The following is a 10846-nucleotide window of genomic DNA, read 5'->3' on the forward strand; positions in this document are numbered from 1 at the left end:
TTGTGACCATGCCCAGTCACAGCACAGAGGTGAGCTCTTGCTCACAGCATTTCACTCAGGCATGCCCTTGGGAATTACAACCCAGAGGGTGAGCACCACAAAAGTCCCCAAAAAAGAGGAGAAATGCCATCACATCTGTGGAAATATAGCAGAGGGTGCTGGAGACAGACCAGGTCTTGGTGTCTCCATTACGTTCTCTGGACCAGAGCCCATTCCAGCTGCCTTACATCTCTTGCTGGCAAACCCCAGCAAAATTAGGCAGTGTGTAGTAAGGAAGTGGTGGTCATGCAGTAGCAGCTAAACACAAGACACAGCCAGGTCCATGGGGGTCAAGCTCTGCACAGACCCCTAAACCCAGCCTTGGAGGTCTCTGTTTTGGTTTTGCTTTTGCAGAAAGTACTGTGTCATACCAGGAGTTCCGCTTCAGCTTTCTGAGGTTTTATTGAAAGCTCTCCTCTAGCAAAGCTCCTTGCCATGTTTGAGATTTAGATCACAGTTTGGGCCCAAATATGCAAGTGTATCACATGGGGAATTCCCACAGAATAAAATTAATGTGGTTGTACAAAGACCATATTTAAACATAGTGGGTTGTTTGTTTTTTTTTAACTCTGGTTGAACTTCAGCTTAATAGAAAATTAAACTTGGCTTCAAATTATTCTTTCTTTCTTTTATTCCTCCCAAATCCATCTGATCAAGCCCTGTTCAGTTTTAAGAACACCTAGACACTCAATTTATATTACTTTTATTTTGGAATAACCTTTGCTTGTTACCTTCCCCTCCCACTCCGTTTCATCCTCTTTTTCCTTTTTTCACTTTAGCTTATTTCACTCTTCTTTCACTCACATGAAATAAAGAGCTGCCACATTAGTAACAAAAAAAGGATAAAATCTCTGCAAGTGTAATTGAGCCTTTTAGGATTTTATCTGTCTGATCATGTTAACAGGAGGACTATTATGCTAATATGAATTTTTAAAATATGTATTGTATATTATATATTGGCTTCTACATCATATGCATGTGATCAGCTGGGAGCTGAATGGATGATTCATCTTTGTAAGACTTAATATTGCTCAAGAGTTGAACGAGGCAGCATTAATCAGGTTCTTCACACTGATTGCCTTGCCCTGGCCAGCTTGTCTTTCCCTCCAGCTCTCCTCTAGCTCCTGCTTCCCACTTATTCACTGGTTTGATCTCCCAGGTACTCTCAGATCTAACTTCATACTAGCACTGCAGATAGATAACCACATCTATCCACCATGTAAATACAACCACATACATGTCTTTGCAGGGTGACGGTCATAATATCATGTACATATTATTATGTGTATCACACAGAGTCCTTCTGTTCATAAGAATGAGGAAAGTCCTTAATAGGTGTAATTACTATCATTAGTATTTAGTGACAGTGTTCCTATGTTAGTGTATATTAAATGCACATTTAAAATCCTCACTCTATTTTTTCTATGCTACAAATGAGCTGATAAATGATCGCAGCCTGTTGGGATTATAATATGAATTGACATTAAAAAAAAAGGGTTCCAGCTCCATCTGTTTGAGTTACATAACTCATGATCTCAAGCAATCTCAAACGTAGGATTTTCTGCATAAATAGTACAATTTCCAGTAAGGAGATTAAGGCTTCTTTGCTGGGAAAGGAAGAAATTACCAGAAAAGCTGTCATTTCAATGAACACAAATAAATCATGTTCCAAAATACACAGGAAGACAAATTTATGTCATCTAGTCCCTCTGCCCCAGATGCTGCCTCCACACCTGTCACAGAGAGCCGTATTTTGACACAAAATACTATTCATCCTTTAAACTTTTCTCAAATGTGATCAGCTGTATTTTCTATGAATGTAAACTCCTTTAAAAATCAGTGCTGCTATTAATATTGCACATTTTTACAGTTTTAATCCTTGTGCCTTTTTTTAATATCTGGTGGCTTTCCAGAGGTGCCGGACTTCAGTAAATCCAGGCGTTGGGAAGCATAAAATATATTCCACCAGTATAAAGAGTGTCAGTCAGAGCAGCTACTATAGAGCAACCTGGCAGCAGATCCCGCTGTATGTGATGGAGAGAAAACCTCTCCCCCAGCAGCTGACAGCGCCGTGCCTGCGCTCTGCGAAAGCACGCACGTTTTTAAGTAAAAAAAAAAAAAAAAAAAAAAAAAAAAAATCCACCTCTTTTTTTGGTGTGAATGAGGAGAAAACTCCGTGTTTGGACTATTTCTGCAGACAGACAGGCAAGTGTTTCTGCAGACAGACTGTTACCACACGTCACATCCTCCAGAGGCAAAAGAGCCCATTAAAAGGCTGCTTGCAGAAAGCGTTTATTAAAGCAACCCGCAACGCCGGCTTTCCTGACGGCAGCTCAGCTCCAAAACCAGCAGTGCACAGCGAGAGGCTCCGGATACCTGTCACGGCACAAATTCTCCTTTCTAGAGAGGAAAAACAAGCAGCGCCCACCCGGGAAAGCCCAGCTCATGCTCAGGCTCTGCGCGGGACTAGTGGTTGCTTCCCCAGGGCTGCGCAGACCTCTGCCAGGCTGTGGGCTTTCACCTGGCTCCTTCCAGCACTGCTCCTGTTTCTGTCCCTGATTTATTTATTTACTTATTTTTGTCTGCTGCAGCTCTCGTGTGCCCAGACCCCTCTGGGTTGTGATGGGAGTTTCTCATCTTTTACATCTAGGGTAACATTTTGGCACAGACCAAGCCATGGCTCTTCAGCAGATCCCTTTTTCCTCTCCCTGGTGTCTTCTCCTTGGAAAGCCAAGCGAGGCTGGTATGTGGTTAACAGGAAATGTTGTGCTGGTAGCTCCCATTTTATTGCTTGTGCATTACCATCCCTCTGCTGAAACCACTTCATGCCTGACTCATGTGTTTACCATCCCTGTGCTCTCAGGCCACCTCCTTCCTTTTATTCATACCCTGCGTGGTTTAGGAGCTCTGGGACCTCCAGGGACAGCTCAGCAGGATGCCCTGAGAAAGCCCCCCTCTTCCTAGGCTCACCTCTTTGCTTTTCTACCAAAATGGTGTATAAACAAGTGAGGAGGCCCTCACCCTGCTCTCACACAAGTCTCCAGGACTTTAAAATAACTCTTTATCTCCCTGTTTCACCACAGGGGAAGTGAACTTGGCCATGCTGATATGCAGAATATACAGAACAGCAAAGGGGGAATGGCTTGCCTGGGAGCATGTGCACGCAGCAGCATCAGCAAACTGAGTCAAACTTAATGTGCTTTGGAGAAGTGTCCTGTTTCATACCTTGGAAACTGCAGCTTACAACCTGCCACAGCAAAAAGTCACAGGGGTAACGCAGGAGAGCAGAGATTATTTATGTACAGGAGGAATTAGAATCAGTGCCTTCTCACTGCCCATCCTCCCCCCTTTCATGTGCATCTCTTCAACTCGGCAGCAACAGTCCATGTTTCGCAGGGGTTATCACACTAGGTTTCCTCCCCAGGCACCACAGACCCATCAAAACTCCTTTGCCTCAGGTTCACAAAAAACCCCTCTCCAAACTGCTGCACACCCAGTGAGGTAAGTGGGGATGCAGGTTTCCACAGCTGGTCCCTATATTCCTGGTGATAAGCTGAATATTGAAGTGGAAAGCCCTGGGTTTTTCCCTGCCCCGCTGGGCTCTGTGGGCAGCACAGACTGGAGAGTTGCAGTATGCCATTGCCCTTATGATGGACTATGAATGCTTCCCATCATTTGAAAGGAGAAAGGACATCTTCTGGCCCAGCCAAGCAGAGAAGAAAGCGGTTGCTGGGGCAGGAGCTGCCTGGGAGCAGGGAACAAGGATGGTCACCTGAACTCAGCCCCGTTTAACACCACACGCCCTGCAGAAGCTGCAGCCGCTTCGTAAAGGTCAAAATTGTGTTATAACGGGATGTGAGCTCTGACATCATTTCAGAGTGACTGATCGATATGCCTGGCATGGGAAAGCAGCCAGTCATCAGGCAGAGTCCCACTGTCACAGCCAGGCTTGGCAGCACCGTGTGGCTTGCGAGGGAGTTTATAGTACAGAGTTGCTAATGTACCTATGCTTTAATTGCTATTTAGCAATGAGGTGTTTGGGAGGGGTTGCCCAGGCAGAAGAGATTAGAGAGGGCCAACGGAAGAAGAGATACTAATCAATGAGGTGATTGACTTTCTCTGGTCAGATTCGTTAGTTAACTCCAGGAAATTATATTTTCCTCATACTCCTCCTGTGAGCCTGTAAGAGCTTGGCCTGATTTCACTGACACTCAGCACTTCAAAGCTGGCCACATCCAATCTCAGGAAGCATACCTGTGTCTGACACAGACCATAACCCTGTGACCAGTAGCTACCTCTGCTTAGCAGCATTTTTCAGGTGAGTATGCATATGCAGCAATTTAGTACTTGCACTGAGATGTGCAGTATTGTAACTTACTTTAACAAGTAAATTGGTTGTGCTGTCTCAGACATGATAGATGGGACTTTATTACTCTTTCCATGGGGCTGCAGTAGCAATTTCTTTACCATCATATGCAGCAGAGGCTGTAGGACGCTCACACATGCTATAGAAACTCTGAGGTCATGTGGAAACTTTTTACATTAATGAGGGCTCCTGGACATGAGATACCAATGTTTTGAAAATACACAGTGCTCCTGGGGAGTTTTCAGCTCGTTTAAGTAACTTTCAGCTCACTTTTTTAAGCTTTGCGGGGAAAAATAATAGAAGTTGTATAATGCAAGCTACTTGCCTTTTCTTGATGGGGTAAAAATATGTGATGGACTTCGCATCTGTAAAAAATCCCTGCCAGGAAGATTAGTGGTTACGGTGTGGATCTGTGGATTTGGAAACTTGGGATACATCCCTGAGAAGCTGACTGGCTGCCTACGTGATCTTGAAGATGTCAATGGACTGGCAATGAGCTAACCTTTGGTTTGAGCCAAGCCTGAATGCTTGTATTTTGAGGGAGAAGGGGGTGTTTTGGTTTTTATTATTGTGGCTATGATGTTTCTACATTTCCGATTTCCCACTGAGAAGGCACATGGCCAGAGCAGCATGCCTGTCCCTGCTTTTCCTGCAGCCTGGTGAACTGGGGGCAACTCACACAGGCTCTCCTCTGCCCCCTCCTCTTGCGTGCACCTGCAGGGAAGCGAGATCACACCAAGTTGCAGCATAAGGGGCATTGCTCAGTGAGCGAGGCTGGCCGCAGAGGAGCCTGAGATGTGACTGAGGTGTTTCTTTCCCCTAACTCTAGTGCTTGCAGGCCTCTCTCTGTCCCTCTGAGCCTCAGGGATGCTTGGCAGATGGGTGAGGGTGTGGCACTCCGGACATGTCAGGCTGAGAGTACCAGGTGAGCCGGGCGTGCATTCCTGCCCAATAAATCAGTTATGGTGATACATATGCCTCCAACTGCTACTGAGGCACTTTGGCTTGTGAATTTCTGGCTCAGTTCACCTCGATTATGTCTCCTACAGACCTTGGTACCTAAGGGGTTGTTTTTTCATTGCTTGTTTTCAAGCTTAAATCAATTTAAAACCCTGAAAAAGTGTTCCTGTTATGCCAGAGCAGATTCTTCCTTCTCGAGAAACCATGCTTTACTCCACCAATTAGATTTCTTTTGCTGCTGCTTTGGGAGAAGATGGTTTAATGTTCAGCTGCTAGTCCTATCAATAATCCACAAGCTGCTTTACTCAGGCCTATTCTTGCTTTTACCTGGGGGAGATTGCAGGTAGTACTGTCTTCTCCTAGTTTTGCGTAACAGTCCCAGTACTATAAATGAATAGTAGAGCTGTTACTGCCATAGTCCTCTTGAATTTTTCTTTTTTTTTTTAATAAATGCAGCAGCCGTGAAATAGTGATGAAATTTAACTGATTTCTGACCTTGCTGTCCTTTTTTTTTTTTTTTTTTTTGTGAGGTATTTTGCTCATGATGAACTGAGGATTTCTCAACTGTCTAAAAATTAAAATTACATCCATGACCTTTTTTTTTTCTCTTTTCAAAGACAATAGGAAAAAGAAAACTGGATTAGCTTGTGTGACTCTCTCTCCATTGGATGCATGAATACCTATATGTACTAAAAGTTTGCAATGAGCAAAAGCTGGCAGCAGAAACAAATTTTCATTTGGTTCTGAAAATGGTGAGGTCTGTGGTCATTCTTATCTAGATCCAGTTCCTATGAGATCTTTGTTTCCCACGCTCATGAGTTGCCTCATTGATAAACAGTTTCATTACTAAACATGTGATCTCAGATAGCAAAGAGAGGTTTGGTGCACTAAGTTTGTCATTATGGGTCTGAATTTTGCTTAACTCAGTTCCTTGGCAAAATCCTTCCATCCTGTGTTGACATCTTTTGACATACAAACCCAGGGTTTTCCTAGTTCTAAATGCTGTGCTTAGTAGCTCCTACCATAACTTGCCAGGATTGCCAAATTCTTCATTAACAATATAGGAATGCCCCCAGCCTATTATGTGCTTCAACCCAGCACTGGTGGTCCTTGTTCACTTCACTCTTCTTGCATTCCACAGTGACTCCAGCTAAAGTCTTTTGGAATAGTTTGAACCAAGAAACAACTGGAAAGGGATCAAAGGGGATGTTGGTCTCTGTTACTGCTGGCTGAGGTGGGTAGCACTAAGGAGAAGACACCGGACAGAGAGCCCAGATGCTACTTTGTGGTCAAATACCCTGGAGCTGTTCAGTCACTGCCTTTCCTCATCTCTTGCTTAGCCTTTGTCTTCCACGATGGGAGTTGCTGCAGTTCTGCTGGAAAGTACCTATTATACCATTCATAAGTGGAAAACTCAGTCTCCTTCCAAAGAACCAGATCCACAAACAACCTATGTATCTCAGTCCAACTGATCTTTATCTCAGTTGCCTGAATACCTTTGCATATCTGGACCTAGGTGTTTTGTCTGTGGTCATGCAGGAAGTCTATGGTAAGCAGAGAAGTGAAAACACAACCTAAGCTAAAGCTGTAACTACTTGTACCATTCTTCTCTTCCTTTGGGATTTATTGGGGGCTGGAGAAGAACTCAATTTGCTGTGAATAACAGCGGTATTTTGCCTCTGCATTTTGATATGTGGCTTTAAAATAAAAACCTGTGTCAGTACTGCAAATGATACCTATTGATTAGCCTCTCATAAACTAGAGAGCTCATTTCAGCTGGCATTGCCATGGCTGAAAGCCAATGCTGCAATTGATCATTTAATTAACTGGAAGAAAATTAAAGGAACTGTAATCTGTGTCTCAGCTCTGTTGTTATCAAGCTGGCAAAGTGCTTACTTCTGCCTAGAGCAACGATAGGTTCCTTGACCCTGCAAGTTAGAAATGCTGGTTTAGGCATCCCCCCTCACCTACCCACCTGGCTTTCTGTGAAGCAGGAAGCAATGCGACCCGGTCCTTCATCTGTTTGTGGATCCTGGACTCTGGGGTACTTGACACTTCCCACAGCTGGCTCGGTCAGCTGAACTCGCATTGTCTCATAGCATCTGTGAAGGCTGAGGTTCTAGCTTGATAGGTGGAAAAACTGACTCTGGAAGAGAAATTGATGTACTATGAATGTCATTATTTTGAGGCTGAAATGGGAACATGTGAGCTTTTGAGTTTACTTGAATACCAACATTTCCTTAAAGGGATTGTGATACTGATTTTCATTTTGCTACTTCAAATAACTAATAGAGAACAGTGTGTTTGAGAGAGAAATTACTGGTCCTGAAAATACAGTGAGCTCTTCAAGCTTTGACTTAAGCAACTTGAGTGGTCTGAGAACACAGAGAGGGAAAAAAAAGATAAAAGAAGCCATTGTTTTAACGATTGTGTTGCCATATCAAGAGAAGAAAGACAGCTGCTTCCAACTTGTCTTTGCATGCCTAAGTAATACATTAATTACCTCATTCCCTCATAAATGCCTACAGTCCTCCAAAAGGCATGTTAAAACAGACATAGTCATAAAAGCTTGCACTGCATTTTCTAACATGTTGCTGGAAAACAAACAAACAAACAAATAAATAAAACCTCAAGCCCTTTGTGTTTTAGCTATATCCAAGTTGGGGAAATGTTAAGTAGAAACACTTAAGAAACTGTATCCTTGGAAAGAAAGTGTGTTTTAATGTAAAAAGAGGGAGAAAAACTCCAGAGTTTGAAACAGTTCTCAATTTCAGATCAGGTAAAATAGTTTGGTGCCCTTTACATTTTAATTACAAGTGAAGCCTATTTAATTTCATCTTTTGATTTATTTTGGACTCTTTTTTGTTCCATGTGAGAAACTTGTGATCCAGGCTGTAAAATAACAAAGGGGTTGGTAGGAAGAAGGGACAAAAAGGATCAAAAAAAGGAAAAAGAAACCTCTTTCAGAACTTTCCTGCGGATCATAACTAGCTGTAGGAGTCAGAAATGTGCATGAAATTGAAACCACGTCTCCTTCTGAGAAGCACATTTTCCCTCTGCTCTAGGTTATAACTTATGCAAAGACTGTCGCACAGTTCACACTGCATCTGCTGACTGCTCGTCTGGTTTCCCTTACGTGTCCTCAAAGCATTTCACTTGTGTTTATAGTACCTTCAAAAGGGAAGCTGGGCAAAGAAGAAAGTAAAACTAGCTGGGTAGGTACGAGGTGTTGGGGCTGATTGGCATATTGGGAGTGTCTTGCTGGCTGCAGAGTTGTAGGTTAAAAACACTTTGTTGGTCACAAGCAAAACCAGCTGGTGCCCTGCTTACCTGTGTGACAACAGACTGTGCTGTGCTGGTCACTGCAGCCTCACAAGAAAGTTGTGCTCAGATTGCGTGAGCAGAGGCAAAAGGGAGGAAAAGGGAGTGTTTTGTCTCTATCTTACACAGTGAGACTGAGGGCCATGAAAACAGTGCTTGGTATGTTCAAGAGTACTCAGGACCAAGCCAAGGAGCACCAAACCTGCTGTTTAAGCTCTCCTGCACCCTCTAAATGCCAAGTGTGGCAAACCTGTGCCCAAGTCTCTCTTTTGTCTTGTTTGGAGAGAGGTTTTAAACCCAGCTCCCTCATGTCCCCAAGTCTCTCTGTAAACAGCCATTAAGAGGCTACAGTGAAACAGCTCCCCGAGAAGAAATGAAGCTTTGCCCAAGTGGGTGCCAAACCCTGGTCTGAGCTGGACAGGACAGAGGTTAAACAAGCATCTCTGATGGCTAAGAGAGCACTTTGCCCCCCAGAGTTTGGCTAGTCTGCCTGAGTCCCATTGATGTGCCTAGCTGCAGGGCTGAGTTACCAGCAGAGGATCTTGAACAGAGAGAAATATCCCGAAGGCCAAAAACTGGACCTGGCTTTGACATGGCCATGGGTCTAAGTAGAACTCCCTTTTTCAGTGTTGACATTGTGGTTATCTCAGTCAGCCCCTCCTCAGCTGGGTTCTGCGGCTCTTGCTCAGGTCCCCAGATCTCCTAATGCACCGCATGGGGAATCAGGCTCCGTGCCTGGCATGCAGTGAACTCCTCCGCTCAGCACTGTAGTAAAGGATTGCAGCAGTGAAATCCAAAAGCCTTTCTCTAAGTGATTTGTGTCCAACAGGAAGCCTGGAACCAAACCTCATCTCCTCAAGACTTTGTTCAGGGCTTTGACCACAAACCCATCTTTTCTGTAAGGATGATCTTAAAATTCCACCCTGCTTTTTGTCCACATCAGGAAAACCACCATACAATTGGCAATATCTGCTCAGGAGTGGCCTGGGGTTGGCAGGATACAGCCGACTGGTGAGACTGTACAGCATAGCCTGCTGAGCGCCTGCTTGCCTTATGCTTTCATCTGGTAAATTCCTTTCATCGATAGAAAATCCTTCCCCCCAAATCTAATTACTCTGAATTGGACATAGTGCTTTTATTATACTGTAGAATTTGTAACCCACATTGGTGTACGTCTGTGAAGAAATCACAGTCAAGAGAGTATTTCCAAATGCCTAAATGTGCACTTAGTCAAGCAGGCTTTAAGAGGTGGTCATAGTTTAAAAAATGTGGATTGTGCAAATGCAAAAAGGAAAATAAATAAGATTTTGGCACAAGAAGGAGAAGAGAAACACTAGGATTAGAAAAGACCAGAGGAAATAACAGTTGCCAAAGAGAAATTCTGTCTCCCATCACGTACTCTTGTTTCAGACAATATTTCGTATTTGGGAAACAGCAGCATTAGGCTTTCGCTACCAAAGGTTTGGTTTGAATTTGATTCAAATTTCAATTCACTTTTCTGTTGTGAAATAAGACAACCACCAGAGATCTCAGGTTCTTGCACTGTTAAGCACAGTAAGTCATAGTAACAAGCATTAGATCATTGGCAGCCTGTGTGGCAGAGCCACAGATCTGCACAGCATTCGAGACCTTGTGGCACTTCTCTTTCAAGCAAACGCTCCCACAGGGGTGCTGTGGGTAAGGCAATTTTTGTGGTCAAATATCAGTAGAGTAGTATGCACCCTTCATTCCAGGACCATGCTTGTTTATTGAATCAATGAATATTAATTTCCTAAATGTTAAGGGGCTGTACTATGAAGCAAAAGCCCAGGAAAGCCAGTGCTGCAGGCGAGTTGTTACAGTGACAGCCCATGCGATATGAGCTGTCAACTCCAGCAAGATAAATGTAAGGAGTCTTACTTCTCTTTACCACCTGGTAAGTCCATGCTCAGGAATAGTAAATGTTCTTCAGAGGGAAGATACCGGAGACAATTAAGCCCCTGATCATCTTCCCACTGAAGTTATCAGAAGTTTCGCCAATCAGTGTTGACGGGGATACATTGTGAAAGTTAATGCATACAGAGCCCTTCATGCTCAGATGTGACCCAGCAAACAGACCTGAGGCCAGAGGCAGAAGCATATCTCACATCTTCACGTTGATTTGTTCTGCTGCTGAATCCC

Source organism: Strigops habroptila, chromosome 4 (genome assembly GCF_004027225.2).
Source record: "Strigops habroptila isolate Jane chromosome 4, bStrHab1.2.pri, whole genome shotgun sequence".
Classification (NCBI taxonomy): Eukaryota; Metazoa; Chordata; class Aves; order Psittaciformes; family Psittacidae; genus Strigops; species Strigops habroptila.